The sequence below is a fragment of the Cryptotermes secundus genome, unplaced genomic scaffold (genome assembly GCF_002891405.2).
Source record: "Cryptotermes secundus unplaced genomic scaffold, Csec_1.0 scaffold965, whole genome shotgun sequence".
In the NCBI taxonomy this organism is placed as follows: domain Eukaryota; kingdom Metazoa; phylum Arthropoda; class Insecta; order Blattodea; family Kalotermitidae; genus Cryptotermes; species Cryptotermes secundus.
This window is the reverse complement of record NW_019728506.1, coordinates 307219-326670: the sequence shown is the minus strand read 5'-3', so window position 1 is coordinate 326670 and position 19452 is coordinate 307219. Positions and strand designations below refer to the sequence as shown.

General features: G+C 42.4%; 1 long non-coding RNA gene across 1 annotated transcript in view; it reads right to left on the bottom strand.

The window, feature by feature from the left end:
• Window positions 1-19116, bottom strand: part of LOC117282376 — a 75403-nt gene extending 56287 nt beyond the window's left edge. Inside the window, exon 1 of the long non-coding RNA XR_004513110.1 lies at window positions 19014-19116. This is a non-coding gene — a long non-coding RNA (uncharacterized LOC117282376). The remainder of the gene's footprint in view (window positions 1-19013) is intronic.
• Window positions 19117-19452: the final 336 nt, after the last annotated feature.

The following is a 19452-nucleotide window of genomic DNA, read 5'->3' as shown; positions in this document are numbered from 1 at the left end:
TGGATTTCTTTCAGTTGTCCTAATCCTTCCAGCCGCACTAGGCCCTGGGGTTTACTCAGCCTCTAACAGAAATGAGTACCAGGAATTAAATAATTTTCCTGGGGAGTAAAGCGCGGCCGGCGTGTAAGGCTGACAACCTTACCGCCATCTCTGAGCCGATTGTCTAGAAAATGTGGGAACCTCAACCTCTCACAACCCTATGGGCCTTCACGGCCTGTTAAAAGGATAATTTCACCTTTACTTCTCTAATACTCACATACAGCTCTATTGTTATAGTTACACTCTACTATAGATAAATTCAAATATTACGATCAGAATAGGTTACATAATGTAACACGACAGATTTTACTTAACTTATTAAGTAAATTAAATCAGAGTACGACTTTGCCGCAGTGAGAAACATTCTTCCATAGCAGCTGACTCGTTTATTTTTCGGACTTGGAATTAGACAAAGGACTAATACTTTGAAACCGTAAGACTCATATTGAAAGAATTCCACGGGGAATTTAACAAAAAATCTGCAGTTTCAGCCCATGTACTAACAGCGTGTTAAAGATAATGTTAATAGCCAACTTCAGAAGTTACTGAACATGTCTGCAATAAATTTATTTCTTCCTCTTCTTTGTAATTGCTTTGAAGCAACAGGACCTCATGAAGATATTCAAACGCGGTTGAGTCTTCACGGTTCACTTGTTACCTGCAGTGCATACGTCAGTGTTCTCCGTGTTGCAAGTCGTGGCATTTGGAACATACTGACATCCCCACCGACTGCAGTAAAACTCAACGTGCGTGGAATATGGCACCTACAGCACCCAACCACGATAATATGTTCCTTTGTTGCTGGTAATAACTGTTGAGCAGAGAAGGGATAAGAACAGTTTTACGACAGAAGAGACCTTTAAAGTCTTCGATATTCGTAAGTAATTCCAGAAGCATTTCACATCGACTTCTCGGAAATGAGTCGATATATCGCGAGAAAACTGCTTGCTCAAATTGTGACTTTTGTTTGCACTTTGAACCAGCCGATAAAATTTTCGATCAAGGATAATTGTCACTTGCAGAGAGTGATGAAAATGTTTAAAAGTCAATACTTAGTGGCAGCAGTGGCTGAGATGTCTAAGGTAGGCCGCACACCGGAATGCGTTAAGACATGTAACAGTCAAGACACGATGTCTGCGACATGACGCAAAGAAATGAGCACAGTTGAAACGAATGAGATGATGAAAACCGCTGCACACCAGTCTGAGTCCTGATCCTGTTCCAGACCCACTACTTCTCATAAAATCTGGTAGCGGCGGGAACCGAACTCTGACCACTAGACCACAAAGGCTGTAACTGACGTAATACTCGTGTTCTATATATGTAAGTTTGTTCAACACAGTGAGATATAAAGATTCGAATTACACTTGATTTATAATCTATTTCAAAACGCTGTACGGCAGAAGATGTGTCCGTAACATATGAATTGGATATATATGTTTGATGTCTGTTGATATAACATTTGTCAGAACTGTACCTGACATCGCGTGGTGACATGGCCTGGCCATGTAAACACCCTGTGGATACACTGCACCAATTAGACGCAACAGCAGTGTTTCGCCAAATTGCTAATTCACGGTGATGGATTTAGCAGAGTGGATGGTGTTACATAGACCAGTAACTTACGGGGCAATGAGTAATTAGGTTTCGTTGCTCCATACGACAAATATTGATGCAAAATTTTAGTAGCATTTACAACTAAAACTTGCACCAATAAAATATAATCAACGAATCAGTTTACCTACAAACCAATCAACCGACGGATAAACAAGTAAAACTAATTCAGTAACAAACCGATCAACTAATTATTTATTCACTTAAGTAATAAAATCAACCAACCAAATAACTGTCTCTCCGGAACAGACCTTTTATACCACTCGATAGGGACCCAAGAATTCTAATTACGACACGGAAGAACTCGAATCTAAAGGTCTGCAACAATAAAATTGAAGGAAAATGTCCGGTTAAGGGTAACGCATTAAAAATAGTGGATCTCCAGAACAGCTATAGCATTTTAATTAACGTAGATTCAACAGAAGAAATAAATAAAATAACTATTAAATAGAAATGTTTACAGATTTTGAAACACGTGTATCGCTTATAAGACTTTTAAATGTAGAAATACATCAGCCTAAATTTATAGGAATAGTAATAACTGAACTTGCAAGAGTGAGAAGCCTGATCTCATGCTGAAATAAATATTGATCTTTTAATAGTATATTGAAAGAACACAAAGACAATATTATACAGTGGTTGAAATTCTAACTAATATTAGACAAAGTAGACAATGAGGCAATTATGGGCAAAGAGTAGTAACTTGTGTTTGCAAAGAGGACTCAATTCCGACATGACCCCTAACTCCTCGGGTCTGTAATATCGCCTCGATATCTGACAGCTCTTGTAGAACTTGGAAGAACTTTCTTAGAGGCAACATCGAAAGTGTGAGCACTGTACGAGACATATCTCATAATATGATATATGTTAAGAAATATGTTCCATAATATCAGTCGGTATATTTTCAGCGAAATATCTCAACTTTCAGATATTTATAATGTAACTAAAATTCTGATGAAGCTAAAAGTAAGATATACCGTCTACCAAGGAAACTGTGACATCCATACTATAGAACATATCAACTATACCACATATTTGGTCTCGGATTATGTAAACATGGGAATAACACAATTATGTAATTATAGAGTTATTATTAAAAAAAAACGAAAAGTGTTCCACATCTCATGGCAGGCAACAATAAGGAAATTTCTAGCATCTTAGGATGGATCCCTCTAATACTTCTCTTTTGGATCCATTTCAATATTAAGCCTACTAGCCTCCCATCTGCGCATGTCTGTCACGAAAATTATTTGAATAACATTATTGCATACAATTCTTGTCTTTCTATGCGTTATATGTGTCCCGTCAATCCAACTATTTATCAGTCAACAATATTAGATGGAAATTGAAACGTATTAATCCTTCGCTCCCTAATATTCTCCCTCCTCCAGTCACGTATTTCTCTGAGGAATGGACTGTGTCCTAAAGGGTATTTTTATACGGAAGAGTTTACGAGTCTAATCGGGCCCGCTTCCTTACTGTCGTGGACAATTTAACAGCGAGTACCATGTCAGTTGCCGCTATATTAATATAACTAGGGACTGTCCACTGTCTGATATTTTTTTTTCCTTGGGACTACAGCCTCAGTGGGTCTAGGCCTACCTCCATGAACTCCGTTCACTTCGGTTTTTCTAGATCTTACACATATGGTAGGACCCCTTGGGCGAGTGATCAGCTCGTCGCAAGGCCTCTACCTGTATATAAACACAGAAAAACGCACACAAACATTCATGCCCTGAGTGGGATTCGAACCCACGATCCCAGCTTCCGAGCGAGCGAAGACAGTGCACGCCTTGGACCGCTCGGCTACCGTGACCGGCACTCTCTGATATATATCTGATATAAAAGACGTTTCGACAAATTAAGTACACCCCCATATATAGCATATTGGTTGTCAGTTTATTAATAGTTATGTTATTAGCGTAATTGCCTTATTTTGAAAACGTAAAAGGAGGCTTTCGAGATCGCCTTGTTGTCTGCGTGTCTGTTTCTGAGTTTGTGTGTCTATGTATCCTAGTTTTCTAGGCTCAGAACCTCTTATTTGTTATTATTTTTATGAGTAACGAGGAGTGACACACAGCACCCTTGGTATAAGGATTAGCGTATTAGTAGTGCATTCAAAAGGTTCCAGCCATTGCCAACTATCGTGAACTAAAAGAAGAAACTGTCAGTAGGCCTACTATCATTAAGCTCAATCACCTGAGGACGGGAGTTGAGTCAACTCCCGAAACGTCGTTTGTAAATCAACTACATATCAGACAATGGAAATGTCCAACTGAACCACTGTAACCTTGCATTAATAATTACTAAATCAGTGCAGGCTGGAACGCAGGTTACGTGGCAGACAGGTGGGAGAACCGGTGACGTCAGTTTCGTGTTCAAGCAGCACAGGTGCAGTGCAAATGCACGACGCCAGTCAGTCCAATGTCGCGACATTCGAGTCCCAATCATGTGAGCTCTGTGTGCGGGCGGACGAGCAGTCGCACTGACCGCGGGGGGGGTTAGGGGCAGGCTATATCGATGAGTCCCTCGACTCTTGACCTGGCAGGGTCATCTGTCAGGAATTTCATTACCGACCTAGGAGTAATTTATGGTGCGGCGTATTTATAGCGGGCAAAGTAGTGCTGACCTACCGACGGGCCTACAGATCTACTCGAAATTGCGAACTTCACAAGTAGATCTGCTAGCGGTCGAGTATATCATCAGTCACTGATAACGTTCTTCCGTTGATTCATTGGCTAATACATATGACTTAAGCCACTTATTTCCGAACCTCACAATAAATTTTTTACCCCCAACAGCATATGCTCCTGTTACAATAATATCTCCACCCGACACACACAAGGAAACCGATTCTTTGACAAACTCTTCTACGTATTTGAATCAGCAGTCAATTAGTGACGCGCTCGCGAGCACTGCCATGTGATAGAGAAATGTAGGAAGAGGTGAGGCAATCAGTTCTGGAAGATTCTTCAAGCAGCAGCTCATGCACAAGACTACCGACAGCTCGTATCATATTCCCAGGATCATGCGAAGCTGAGGAGGTCTCAATTTCATTCTGTTTCATTAGTTTTGTCATTTTACATCGTTCCATAGATAACGAAAGTTTTCGGTGATATCGCAGTGAATTATAACATTTGCATATAAAACTATCCCTGTAACAGCTCTTGGAGACCCATAGGGTTGTGAGACGTCGAGGCTCCCACATTTTCTCTAGACAATCGGCTCACAGATGATGGTAACGTTGTCATTACGCGCCGGCGACACCTTTACCCCCCAGGAAGATTCCTAGTACCAATTTCTATTAGAGGCTGAGTCGACTCCGGTGCAGTAGTGAGGCTGGAAGGATTAGGTTAAATTAAAAATCTATTTACCTCATCGGGAATAAAATCCGCGACCTTCCGGCTTGTGGCGTAGTCCCCCAATCAACTGCGCTACCGCGTGTCTCCAACATCGGCATGCACACCAGAGTTTATTGGACCACTAGCCAGACGAAGCCTTCATGTATCACCAGTATGTAAGAAACAACAACAATAACACTGCCTTCCATACAATACCTGTATATGCTAGAATTGTCCTGCTGAAAGATGAACAGTACGGTCTTCTGGCTTGCCACACCATGTTGTTTGGAGGAAACCTAATATTTCGAATGAGCATGTCGCCTTCATCTTCAGGTCGAAGACCACGACAAACAAGAAGCCAGCAGAAGCAGGCGACACTCTGTGTCCTGACGGTTTCTTGCTTGACGTAGTCTTCAGTTCTTAAGATGGACGCCTCATGTTCTCCGGATTCAGCTCTGTTCCTCCGACATAGAGCGCATTGCCTGCCAGAAGACTGCGCCTGTCACAGCCTGCACTGTGAGAACCACAAGTTCAACTAACGGAAGCTGACTCACTGAACGTTCTCATGCTCTCAAAAGTATACTTCGGCTTACTATTAGGGAGATAAACAGATTTCTGAACAGGAAAGCATGCAGTAGATATTAGCCATGCGTGACTCAGTGAAAGTGGAAAACAGACGTTTCTGTAGCAACCTACGTTTTGGGCATACTGCATGCCTTTCTCTGCTGCTGCTTACGTGTTTAACCGTTACTTATTGTTGGCTCTCAAGTCTCCTGTCCATCTGGTGGTGCTTGAGAGCTCTTTCCGATGGAATAAGGCGGTCAGAGTATAAAACTGACCACTCGTTTTCATCCAGTACCACTTTTACGAAGGCGTGGAGCTATGACTTCACGGTGTGGTGATTAATTAAGCACAGGTACAACTCTCTCTTCTTTATTACCGTTAATATAATTTTATGCAACTACTTCCGTCATTAATGCAGCTGTATTCATAATTTCTCATTAATTTAAAATAATATTAAAATTACAATCAAATTGCTACATGCTTCGACCTTACTTGGTGATTCAAAGGCAACTCTTGCTTGCTTTACAATTGACCGTTCGACTGCTGAGTAAGGAGGTCAGTAAAATAGAAACAGAATTAATATTATTACTAAAATGACTTGCAGATAAATGTAAAGACAGTATAGACAGCAAAGTGTAATTAATGATAACGGCTAAACTTCTGATTAAGAGAGAAACGAAGAAGGGGAAACGCGCAGATAAACAGACTGAAAACTGTAGAGAAGATGACTGAAAGGTTCTAGTAGCCTTAATGAAAAAAATAAGAAAAAAATACTGCGACGTATAGAACCATTCCTAGGCGACGATTCGGTAAACACATTCTCGCGAGAACCAAAGTGCACGACAATAGGATGTCTACTGCTAGGCAACGGTCAGGTAATCACGCCTCGTCAACAATAAAGGCTGTGTTTTCTGCGTCGTCCGCGCAAACACGTTATAAAGAAGTGTTCGACAGTACAGAACAGTAGTCGGAAGAGTGAGGAGTCGAGTTTCGAGACGCCAGCCTGCCAGGATATGAGCTTGGGAGCAGAGGAATTGAATTGAGTTGAGCCTTCTGAATTGCCAGCAGCAGAATAACCGCAAGAAAGGAATTAGGCTGTGACAAGTAGACTTCATGTGTTATTTGAAGTGACAATGAGACTGTTATAAATCCGTTGCCAGGATACGACCAGTGAAGACTGAGAATCCTAGTGCGTGTGCAACGGTGAACTGTAATGTGTGTAGATCAGCAATAGCGCTGTATTGCCTGTAGTCCCGAGTTGTAAATATATAAGGTGCAATAAATCTAATCATCCATTCAAAAACCCCGTCTATAGTCACGCTCACACCCCTACTCGTGACAATATGAAGATTGATGAAATACGTATCACAGAGACGTTAATAAAGAAAGAGGATAAAGAAAAAGACAAGAATAACAGAAGAAAATAACAAAGAAGAATAAGAACATGATGGCGACTAACACGTTCACAGCGTCACAACTGGGAAGCTTTACACTTGGTTAATTACACAACACGCAATTGCTCACGATAACCGCAAAGTGCAGAGACCCTGCACGTGAGAGAGTGTTCGATTTCCCGGGCGCTCCATAACGCCACGAGGTCAGCAGCAGTGTTTTGGCTTACTGAAGCCATGCAGTAACTCACGTGGAGGACACGTCAGTTCTTCTCTCTCAGCCGTCAGGGAGATTAATGTTCCTTATTACGAAGTCTGACATACAGAGAATTTCTTCTCACACGGCGCAACCTGCTCCCTTGAACGTATGCAGACCGCATTGTTCTTTGTTGGGTCACCGGAGTAAGACATGCATCAACTGCTGAAGTTACGCAGCCTTTCAGTATTACCAATACTCGTCCAGAATTCGAACTGGGTACTGAAAATCAAACGTAACTACTATCTGAGGTGGGAAACCTGATAAATGAAACGCATTTGAAACTGTAATATGTAACATAAATCTTTGTAGAGTAAGTCTGTAAACCGGGCAGCGCCATAGCTCAAGCGGTTAGTCGCTAGCTTCCAACAGCGGCGGCCCGGGTTCGGTCCCGGGTCTGGTGAAGTGGAATTTGTGGTGGATAAAGTGGCGCTGGGGTAGGTTTTCTCCGAGTACTTCGGTTTCCCATGCCAATCTTTATTCCACCAGTTGCTCCATAATCGCCCTCACCTATCATCTGGGGCTGGTACAATAGGCCAGAAGTGGCCGCAGTACAAGGGGCTTCCCACCCCACTAGCAATAAAAAAAGTTTGTAAACTGCATAATGGGGAACTTCATAACTTCTACTCTTCTCCAAGTATAATTAGAATAATCAAGTAAAGGGGGATGAAATTGGCAGGGTATGTAGCACGAATTTGGGAGGAAAGGAATGCATGTAGGATACTGGTGGGAAAGCCAGAGGGAAAGGGACCACTGGGAAGACCAAGGCGTAGGTCGGTGGACAATATTAAAATGGATCTTAGAGAAATAGGATGGGATGGTATGATTGGATTGTTGTGGCTCAGGATAGGGACCAGTGGAGGGCTCTTGTGAACACGGTAATGAACCTTCGCGTTTCATTAAATGCTGGTGAATTCTTGAGTAGCTGCAGAATTGGCTTCTCTTCAAGAAGTTCTCAGCTCCATAAGTCAGTAAGCAATTAAGAGTAAGTCTGTGAAGGAGGGAACTGGATTCAACTGGATAAGCAAAGGGTTCAACGGTGGAATTCTGTAGCAACGTCGTTGAACCTCCGCACTTCGTTAAAATAGGAATTTTTTGTAAAACTTAGAATTGTTCTTATGGCTTTTAGTTAGCTTACTGCGACAATTTGATGCTCTGTGTCCAAGGTACTAATTAAACTAATCCGAACAGCGGCTGGAAGCCGGAAGTATATATACATACATTAGACATATGAGTAAGTACAAGATTGAGAATTGGGTGGAAGAAAATTAATTACTGATTGGACCCCATTCCCAATAGGGTAGGCGGTAGCTTAGTTGGTTGAGGCACTATGCTACAAGCCGAAAGGTCGCAAGTTCGAGTCCCGGTGAGGTGAATTTTTCAGTTGACCTAATCCTTCTAGCCGCACTATGAGTATGAGGGGTGAGCCATAAAACTGGCCCTTGCGCCGTGACCTTCAATGGACTATTGTGTTTCCCCTTTGGATTAACACTTTATTAATCCTACACTTCGAATGAAATGTAGGACTTTATTTGTGGGGACGTCATAAAAGTCACTTGGTTCCATAAGGAACTGACCCAGGCGGCGATATCGTAAATAAGCTATAGCATCACAATCACATGAGATGTGTGTGGCTGATTCATTTTCTTGAAGGCACCTCTCACAAGTTGGGTCCCAGTCAGTCCCAGATTGAAAAGGTGCCCTTTCAGGTGGCAGTGTCCAGTAAGTAAGCCTACCACCCATCTAAGTTTATCTCTGTTTAATTTTAACAGGTCCCTCGTAACTTTTCAGCCGCACTATGGCCCTGGGGTCGACTCAGCGTCTAACAGAAATGACTATCAGTAATCTTTCTTGGGGGTAAAGGGCGACCGGCGCGTAAGGCCGACAAACTTACCGCCTTCTGTTAGCCGTTTGTCTAGAAAATGTGAGACCCTCAAGGTCTCACAACCCTATGGGCCTCCATGATCTGTCATAGGGACAGCTTTTACCAGTCCAAATATGGAGAATCAGTCCCTTTTCTCACTGTTTAGGCCAACCAAGAAGGGCCAAGAGACGCGTGTATATGAACTATGCATCTTTAGTTTTAAAATTCAGTCCACCGTTTTTTATTTCAGATACACCTCCCAACTCCAGAAATAAAAACTTGGATTTCCTATTTGAATTGGATCGCAAATTTCTCCTTTCAATAATGTACTTGTGCGTATTCTTACCCTGCACATTCCTCTCCGATCTACACGAAAGCTGTCACTCCTCGGGCCATGACGGATTTGAACGTGTTCCCCTTCAGAACCCGAGTGGTTCAAGAACTTAGAAAAATAACAAACAGAGGATGGACTTTTGTAACAGGTTTGCACGGCTACAAGTCTCAGTGTGGTGTGTCACTTGTCGGACAAATTTGCCTTCGTGCGCATCTCAAATGCAGTGGGTCCTAGGCCCTATGGGATGGCATGTATTTCAACTTGGGCGCTAGATGGAGGAAAATTGTCACCGTCAGACTCAGGGAAAGGTACCAGTGTCCGGAACCGAGTGAATGGGCCCCGGTGTCCCTGCCCTTAATTAATTAAGCATCGCGCCATGAAGACTTTGTGGGAGTGGAGGTATAGATTCAAAATTCTTTACCTCGGTATTAGCTGTAGTTCCTATTGTGAAACCCGAAGGTCAATTATTTTATTCACAAGCGGCTGTAACTGGTCCTTATCCTCAGCCATTTGAATCCACTCCACACCTTCATATACTACTACTTCCTCAAGATTCATTTGTATATTAATCTCCCATCTGCACTCTTATTTACAAATTGGTAGCTTCCTTTCAGATAGCCCACTCAACTTCTGTCCAGAGTAGGAATAACTCAGTTGGTATAGCGATAGGCTACGGGCTGGACAGATTTTTCCCTTCTCTACAGCGTCCAGCCCGGCTCTGTGGCCTACATAGCCTCCTATCTAACGGGTATCAGGGGCTCTTTGAACGGCTGCAAAGCGGCAGGGGCGTGAAGCTAACCACTCATCTCCATCTAGTGCCAAGGTCAAGAATTAGACTCATATCTCCACTCCCCCATATGTCTTCATGGCGCAATGTTAACTACTTAAGCACACAGACAATTTTACTTTTGTGCAGTTCCGTCCTCTTCCATACGTTGTGGGTGCCCTGCCTACACCCTCTTTTGTATAATCACCGTAATATTATTTGATGGAATATAAATTACTAAGGTCCTCATTATACAATATTCTTTGTTTCCTGTTATTTCCTGTATCGTGGGTTCAAAAATTATCTTCGCTACTCTGTTCTCAAACGCCGTCAAACAGTATCCTTCCCTGGTGTTTCATACATGAGAAAAGGTTGTAGGTATTTATATCGTAGATTTTAGAGTGTGGTCTTCTATACTGTGATATTATGTAGTCCTTTGAATGCTTATCTACGTTTCAGGAGAACATGTCTCTGTTTTACCGTGAAGATGGACGTAGCAGATTCCTCAGTAACTCACGGAATCTCATGATTTAAACCTTCATTCCCCGCCATGCAACCTGATTTACATGAGGACTGTAGGCCGTTCTGCGCATGACGGATCGTGAGATTGGGCACAGAGATGCACAGAGACTGAATGTCGATGTATATAGCCGAACATCCTGTTTTCTAATTTCCCGTGTTCAAAATATGAAGACGAAGTTATGAGGATCCGTACAAGGATAGTGACTACCTACATAACTACATCTAAAAGACTGATTGCTGTTGGCAATAATGTAATGAAAATTACTTCCCAAGAGCGGTTGTAGTTGCAAAGGGGGATAAGATTGGCAGGTAATAAGAGAGAAGACAGACAGTGTTTCAACCTGCAGGATAATAGTGCATTGCACACGATATGACGCGTCGCTCATCTCAACTGTACACAAGACTGAACGACCTGAGTAGGAATTTGAAAGGGATGCTGACAAGCTCACGCGTGAGAACAAGTGCATTACTCAGACCTAAAGCGAAAATGAACATATGTTTGAATTAGAGCGAGAGACAATACCGTAAAAAGGAAAGATAAAGACAAAATAATTCACTGGGAAAGATTTCACAGACGGAAAACAGAAATATAGTAAATGAAACAATGATTCTATCCATCCATCTACAGCTATACAACCCTTGTGGACCTTAGCCAATTTTTCTGCTTCTTTATCTATACACTGTGGGTAGGACTCTTTGGATGGGGGATGAGCCCGTCCCAAGGCCACTACTTACACACAGAAGAACATGAACACAGAATAAACGCAGATAAATATGCCTCGAGTGGGAATCGGCCCCACGATCCCAGCGTTCGAGCGAGCGAACACAGTTCATGTCTCAGACCGCGCGGCGACTGTGATCAGCATTTAAGAGAGGTTACCAGTCCTAGAAATACAGTACTCAGCTTCACGCCCCGGCCGCTTTACCCCCGGTACTCATTTTATAGGAGTTTGGGTGGACCCCAGAGCCGGTCTGGATGATTGGAGAAGTGAAAATTCTTCACCCTACCGGGACTCGAACTCGGTCGTCCAGCCAATAGCCAGTCGCTATACCGACTACGCTATCCCGGCTCTCTTCTAGTGCAATAAAAACATTAAAAGAGACAAATGTATATTATTGGACCATCATATTATGTTCACATCGCAAAGCGAAACCAAGTTAATGAAAGTTAATCCACTTAGAGGTTTGTGGTTGCTATGGATTACAGACACTTCAGAAATAAAGGTGTTATACCCCTGACTCATTTAAGACGCTCCAGTTCCTTACAGCAGTGGTACATAATAGGAGCAATACGCACAGAGGGTATCTGGGACCATGCATCTCCACGCACAACAGAGCACCGCAGCCTGCAGTGTCGTGACATCCAGTAATTCAGAAGGGGAATCTCTCTGGAGTTAGAGATAAGAGGGAAATTATGCCCGGTGCAAGAAGTTCAGCTCAGGAATTGTATGTTAAATGTGAAGGAAGATTCCAGCTTTGTTGGTTCTAGGATAGACCCAGCTAGCCTCGTGGGACGTTTGCAGCAAGGGTCTAAGTTTTATGTTGTCACGTGTTTTAGTGACTATAGAAGGGGTTCAGATTGGTAATTGGATTTATTGCATACTTACAAGCCTTAACTACAATTAATTATAACAATATTGCTGATGTACACTCCCCAAATCACTCCACATTAATCTTCTCAGTCTATTTCCACTAGTCTTCACTATCCGTTTCCTGGCAATGGATTTATAACACAGGAACTATAAAAGTCTCAATAAATTACACACTCCCAATATCGCTATACTATAGCACATGTAAAGTCACACACTAAGTGTTCTTGGCATAAGGACAATTTACTCCTTTTTTTTTTTTACTCTAATATTATTGAGTTATGTAATTGGTGTCGGGTTCTCAAGCAGGACGGGGGTGGGGAGGGGTTAAAGAATCGAATCGTTTGCAATCCCCCACACACACACATACCTACACACTTACGAACTGGGCCTATTGGTTAAGCTCAGAGAACTAAACTCACATTTTAGTTCCAAATAATGTAATAAAATTTAAATAGGTTCTCGGAAATTTTAATTTGGTTAGGCCATATTTTATTTAATGTATTCTTAATCGCAAAGTATATGGTAGGTAGCAGTCGTGGCTTATGTTGAGGTAGTACCCTAGCACTGAGCGAAACCTCTGTCAAGACAGCCGTTTCCCATGTCCGAGAGGCTGCACTTCAACATGCTTTAGTCCCTTACAGCAAATCACCCTCGTCCCAGATGTTCACATACCTACAGTGACAGCTCGGCCTTTATTAACCGAAATTCCAGTCTTCCTTCAAATTACCACACCCCACAGGACCGCGTGTTTCCTACCCACATTCTTGTTCCTGTGGCTACTTTTCTCTATATAAACGCAAGCCATCAATAAAGCTATCAAGTCAGCTATTTCCTTTATTTATTATTGCTTTCTCTTTCTTTGCTTCCTTGAAAACCAATCGTGCAAGATGGATGAGAGGGTGGGATGGACTAATCTTTCACTTTTCAGCTTTGCTACGTGCGTTCACTACAATATGCATCAGCCGATCGAGGTAAAGAAATTGTGCCTCAAGGAAGAAGCTGAGATAGAAGGAAGAGACGCGGGGGAAGTCCCCCATAAAGGAGACTTGTGGGCAGATGAAAACACGACAAGCACGGGAGGACACGAAAAGGAGAAGAAGAGGTGAGAATTGAAGTGACGGGGGGGAACACCCATCGTTCCATCATTGCCGCTTTACAGTCATGTGACCAGAGTCTGCGTTGCAGGAGGAGTGGTGTATGTCTGCTTACAGGCACCGTGAAGTTTGCCCGGATTGAACGGCCTTGTACTCGTAGTGTTCAACGGTCACTTCGTCAAAGTTAAGTGAAAATTAATATCAAATAGAGTAAAAGAGGTTTTTAATTTATATGATTCTTCTGTTTATGTAACTGCGCAATTTCCATCTGTAACATGCTCTACTATTCCAGTTTTCAAGGAATGAAAATAAACGTGTACATCATGTAGGATTTCTTTGGGCAAAACGGCCTATTGAATCCAACGGCAGACTGAAATTATCAATACACGATAATTCCAAAATAGTCACTCCTAATTATAAGAAATGTAAATAACACTTAGAATGGAATTAAACTTAAACTCCATGATATCAGTCCGCAAGAGAACTATATCGACTATACGGGAGAAGCTTAGTGCGAACTTTTGCGGATAGAGGGTGTCGCGTGGTCAGCGCAACGAATCCTCACGGCCGTTAATTTCGGTTTTCTAGACCGGAGCCGCTATTTCCTTGAAATAGCTCCTCAATTATCCTCACGAGGCTGAGTGGACCCCGTTCCAGACCCACTACTTCTCAGAAAACATCTGTAGCCAGGAACGCTGACCAGTAGACCACAGAGGCGGTCTAGAATGGAATTTGTGAGAAGAAATAATTATTACCTTGTTCATGTTAGTTTCTTTCTTGGATTATTCTTTGACTCTGAAGATGGAGGCGACATGTTCCTCCGAACCGTCGGTTAACTTCCAACAGAATTCACGGTGTCACTTCCCAGAGCTCTTCAATACTAAATATTGTTTATGCCACTTTTGCATGACCGCCTCAACACCGGATCCAGTGCCTCGCAAAGCATTTCGGCTTTTTATTTCATTTCAAGGCGTCTCAAATGTTCGTTAGACAGTCCTTTGTCGCTCCACACCTCCCATCGTGTCTTGATCAGAAATCACGAGACAAAGATGTAACTGTACCTCCACAATGCTTCATTTAATCTATCACCTCGCTAATAATAACAGTCATAATTGAAGAGTTAGGAAGTCATACAAGAACCGTATTATTCCGAGAAGCCTTCCTTTTCGTAAGTAGGGACACAGCTGTACTCTAGGTCTTCACAGATTCCTGCCAGGCTAGGGTACACCTTAGAACTCAATACGATGCAGAAGGGCGCACTGACAGTCTAAGTAAATAAATTAAACATTCCAGGCTGTAATCTTAATAATTTGTAGATTTCACCAAACAGCATATTATTAGGATAAACAGGTCGAGGAGGATAAGATGGGTGGGACATGAAGCACGCATGGAGGAGATGGACAATGCATACAGAACTGCAATTAGAAACCCTGAGGGAAGTGTCCGCTTTGGAAACTGAGGCGCAGATGTGATTAATTTCATGGAGATGAGCCCTTATTGAAAAGCCGTCAGTTGTGCACCTACTCAAGAATTTTTCATTATTTTATGGAAGCCGAAGGTTCATTACCGTGTTCACAAGGGTCCTCCACTGGTTCCTATCCAGTGCCAGATCAATACAATCCATACCATCCTATCCTATCACTCTAAGATACAGTTTAATGTTATCAACCCAACTACTTAGTGGTCTCTTTCTTCCTGGCTTTCACACGAAAATCCTACGTGCATTCTGCTTCTCCTCATCCGTGTTACATGCCCTGCCCACCTAATCCTCTTTTATTTGGTCACGTGATTACAATATTAAAGAAACAGGGCGTCAGGCTTTAAACTGGATATGACTGGCTTAGAATACTGTCCAATAGCAGGCTCCTGCGACCACCAAAATGAACTTCCGGAATTCGTAAAAGGAGGGAAATTTCTGGATCATGTGAAAGACGATTAACTTCTCAAGATGGACTCAGCTACTTAATATTCTAAAAACGTCGCTTTATTAACACAGTATAACTGTTTTAACGACCACTTCCAACAGAATTCTGTACGTATCCTCAACAGCACACTTTTTCTTCGAAGAAAGTCTGAACGCGAGTCATAAAGCGGAGGAAAGGCTTTCAAAGAGAGTTATACCGAAACGTCCAAACACCAAAACCGGCGGAGAATGTACGTTCAAATAATATATTAATTAATTTACTTACTGGTTGGCCAGCTAGCTTAAACGCAACTGCCTCATGTCTCAGGTTTTCCTAATTCCGTATTTTATAAAACACTGTTTCTAACATAAACCCGCTCTAATAAGAAACTCTCAGTGTGTTACGAAGCGCATAATGTAATCAGACAATTTTATAAAATACTACAATAAAAAATCATGGCTGCAAAATACTATAGTACAAAACAGAATTACTGTTTGTTCACGGAAACAGTGTTACCAACAGTACCTGCTGTAATAGCATCCAACAGTTTCAGCAAAAACTTGGCGTATATAACAGTGATTCTCCTCCCTGAGTCTGTGACGCCTTCTAACGCGATCATGCATAACTATGCATGCAATGTTACACCTAAATATCAAAGTGGTTCCAGCGTTAAAATTGAATGAGCTAATTCTAAAATCAAATTGAAAATAAAATACAGTTGTCCCTGTGTTTATTTAAATAAGCACTTTGCCATGAAGACGTATGGAGGAGTGGAGATATAGAGCTCTACCATTCTTCACCTCGACACTAGATGGCGGTGAGTGATAGGTTTCACCCTTCTGTCACTTTACCTCCAGGAAAAGAGCCCCAGATACACATTGAATAGGAGACTGTGTGGGCCCCACAGCCCATCTGTAACATTGTGGAGATGATAAAATTCTTTTACCGCTGCCGGGTATCAAACTCAGATCGTCCAGCCCGTAGTCCGTCGCTAAACCGACTCTAAGCAACGGTAAATGGAAACATGTCCGTGTCATCAACTATCACTCCATGAGCGAGCACTTAATCTCCTCAGCAGACTTCCCACTCCGGCCATCTTTACCTCTAGAAAAAGAGCCTCCAGGAAGTGGGTGAAATCAAGAACCGCCCTGGACGGGGAGTGAAGAAAAATCGATGCCCAGGCGAGAATCGAATCCCTACAGAACGGTTATCTACTGAAAGCAGAATTTCATTAAGATGGGTCTCAGTAATCTGTGTTTGGTGACGGAACGGGCACAGGATCATGCCCAATGGCGAGCGTCACACCTTTTTTACAGAGGGAACTCCCCGGTCTTTATAATTCCTGATAAGGTCCCTAAACTGATCTGCAAACCTGGCAGAAATGTGGATACGTCATTCAAGTTTTTCAGCGTTATATTAATTACAGACCTGTACGTTATAAGCTAATAATAAAAAAAAATTAAACGGAAGCGGAAATACAAACTCTAATACACATATATATATCAAAATTTTGTGAACAACTTGTTTGTCCATTATTGTGAATTAATTTCAGGAAGCAGGAACAGGTCGTTTCCCAGGCAATGACATTTTATTATCATGATGTAACGTACAGGGGCGATGATTATCATTTAAGCTCCCTCGTCTGCAATCAGTGTAAATGTTCCATATACAGCACAGTCCCAATCCACGGTTCCGAAACACAAGTCAATTAAAACTGTCGGGCACCTGCTCACCTACAGCGAAATTTCACATGCCACTGTACCCAGGGGTGTCCAGCATAGCCACAAGGGGAACAGGTTCGGACAAGAATTACTTCAGTGGATGATATTTCCGTCTTTAAAGAAAAAGTTATCCCTGTAACAGGCGGCGGAGGCCCATAGAGTTGTGAGACGTCGAGGCTCCCACATTTTCTCTAGATAATCGGCTATAGAGACTGAGTCAACCCCAGGGCCATAGTGCGGCTGGAAATATTAGGTGAAGTGAAAAAAATCCAACTCATCGGGACACGAAACCGCGACCTTCCAGGTTATAGCACTGTGCCTCAACCAACTACGCTACCGCGTGCCCGCGTGAAAGCGGCGACTGAATTGTGACGATAATCTTGAATTACGTATAGAGAAGTTTTTGAAAGAATCACTTGCACTCTGTCACAAGACGCAAAGACATTCCATGGACGGACTGATGAAAACCACGAAATATGTCTTGAGATCCAGTGCTTAGCCATATTCTCGGACTATTACTATTTTCTTGGATCTTAGTACGTATTCTAACAATATAATGCAGACGATCACAGTGGCATCTAGGTCTAAGACATGAACTGTCTTCTCTCGCTGGAACGCTGGGATAGTGGGTTCGAATCCCACTCAACNGAATCTGTGTTTGGTGACGGAACGGGCACAGGATCATGCCCAATGGCGAGCGTCACACCTTTTTTTACAGAGGGAATTCCCCGGTCTTTATAATTCCTGATAAGGTCCCTGAACTGATCTGCAAACCTGGCAGAAATGTGGATACGTCATTCAAGTTTTTCAGCGTTATATTAATTACAGACCTGTACGTTATAAGCTAATAATAAAAAAAAATTAAACGGAAGCGGAAATACAAACTCTAATACACATATATATATCAAAATTTTGTGAACAACTTGTTTGTCCATTATTGTGAATTAATTTCAGGAAGCAGGAACAGGTCGTTTCCCAGGCAATGACATTTTATTATCATGATGTAACGTACAGGGGCGATGATTATCATTTAAGCTCCCTCGTCTGCAATCAGTGTAAATGTTCCATATACAGCACAGTCCCAATCCACGGTTCCGAAACACAAGTCAATTAAAACTGTCGGGCACCTGCTCACCTACAGCGAAATTTCACATGCCACTGTACCCAGGGGTGTCCAGCATAGCCACAAGGGGAACAGGTTCGGACAAGAATTACTTCAGTGGATGATATTTCCGTCTTTAAAGAAAAAGTTATCCCTGTAACAGGCGGCGGAGGCCCATAGAGTTGTGAGACGTCGAGGCTCCCACATTTTCTCTAGATAATCGGCTATAGAGACTGAGTCAACCCCAGGGCCATAGTGCGGCTGGAAATATTAGGTGAAGTGAAAAAAATCCAACTCATCGGGACACGAAACCGCGACCTTCCAGGTTATAGCACTGTGCCTCAACCAACTACGCTACCGCGTGCCCGCGTGAAAGCGGCGACTGAATTGTGACGATAATCTTGAATTACGTATAGAGAAGTTTTTGAAAGAATCACTTGCACTCTGTCACAAGACGCAAAGACATTCCATGGACGGACTGATGAAAACCACGAAATATGTCTTGAGATCCAGTGCTTAGCCATATTCTCGGACTATTACTATTTTCTTGGATCTTAGTACGTATTCTAACAATATAATGCAGACGATCACAGTGGCATCTAGGTCTAAGACATGAACTGTCTTCTCTCGCTGGAACGCTGGGATAGTGGGTTCGAATCCCACTCAACGCATGGATGTTTGTGTGTGCGTTTATTCTGTGTTTATGTTGTTCTGCGTGTACGTAGAGGCGTTGCGATGGACTGATCCCCCGTCCAAGGAATCCTACAGACCGTGAATAGGTATAAGACTGAAAAGAGGCCAAGGCCCAACACAGGGCTACAGAGAAATAATAATAATATAACGTGATATACATATATCTCTTCCACAACAAAATCGCAACATCTAGGTACAAAAAATTTTAGTATTTACCTTCTGCATCTCTTGCATAGCCGTTGTTTCCTTCCCACAAGCCCATTGTCTAATATGGCTTCATGCAGATATGGACACACAGTTCAGGCAGCGGAGTTCGTGCCGTTTGTGGGGAACTGCAATACAACATTGGAACAGAGCGTTAATAATGTTAGACAAGTCAACAGGTGCATCTACATCTTATATACAAGAAGTTCTGGGAAGGACTAATCACCTTTTTCCTTGTGATACGATACGGACCGTATAGAAGNTAATTGTGAATTAATTTCAGGAAGCAGGAACAGGTCGTTTCCCAGGCAATGACATTTTATTATCATGATGTAACGTACAGGGGCGATGATTATCATTTAAGCTCCCTCGTCTGCAATCAGTGTAAATGTTCCATATACAGCACGGTCCCAATCCACGGTTCCGAAACACAAGTCAATTAAAACTGTCG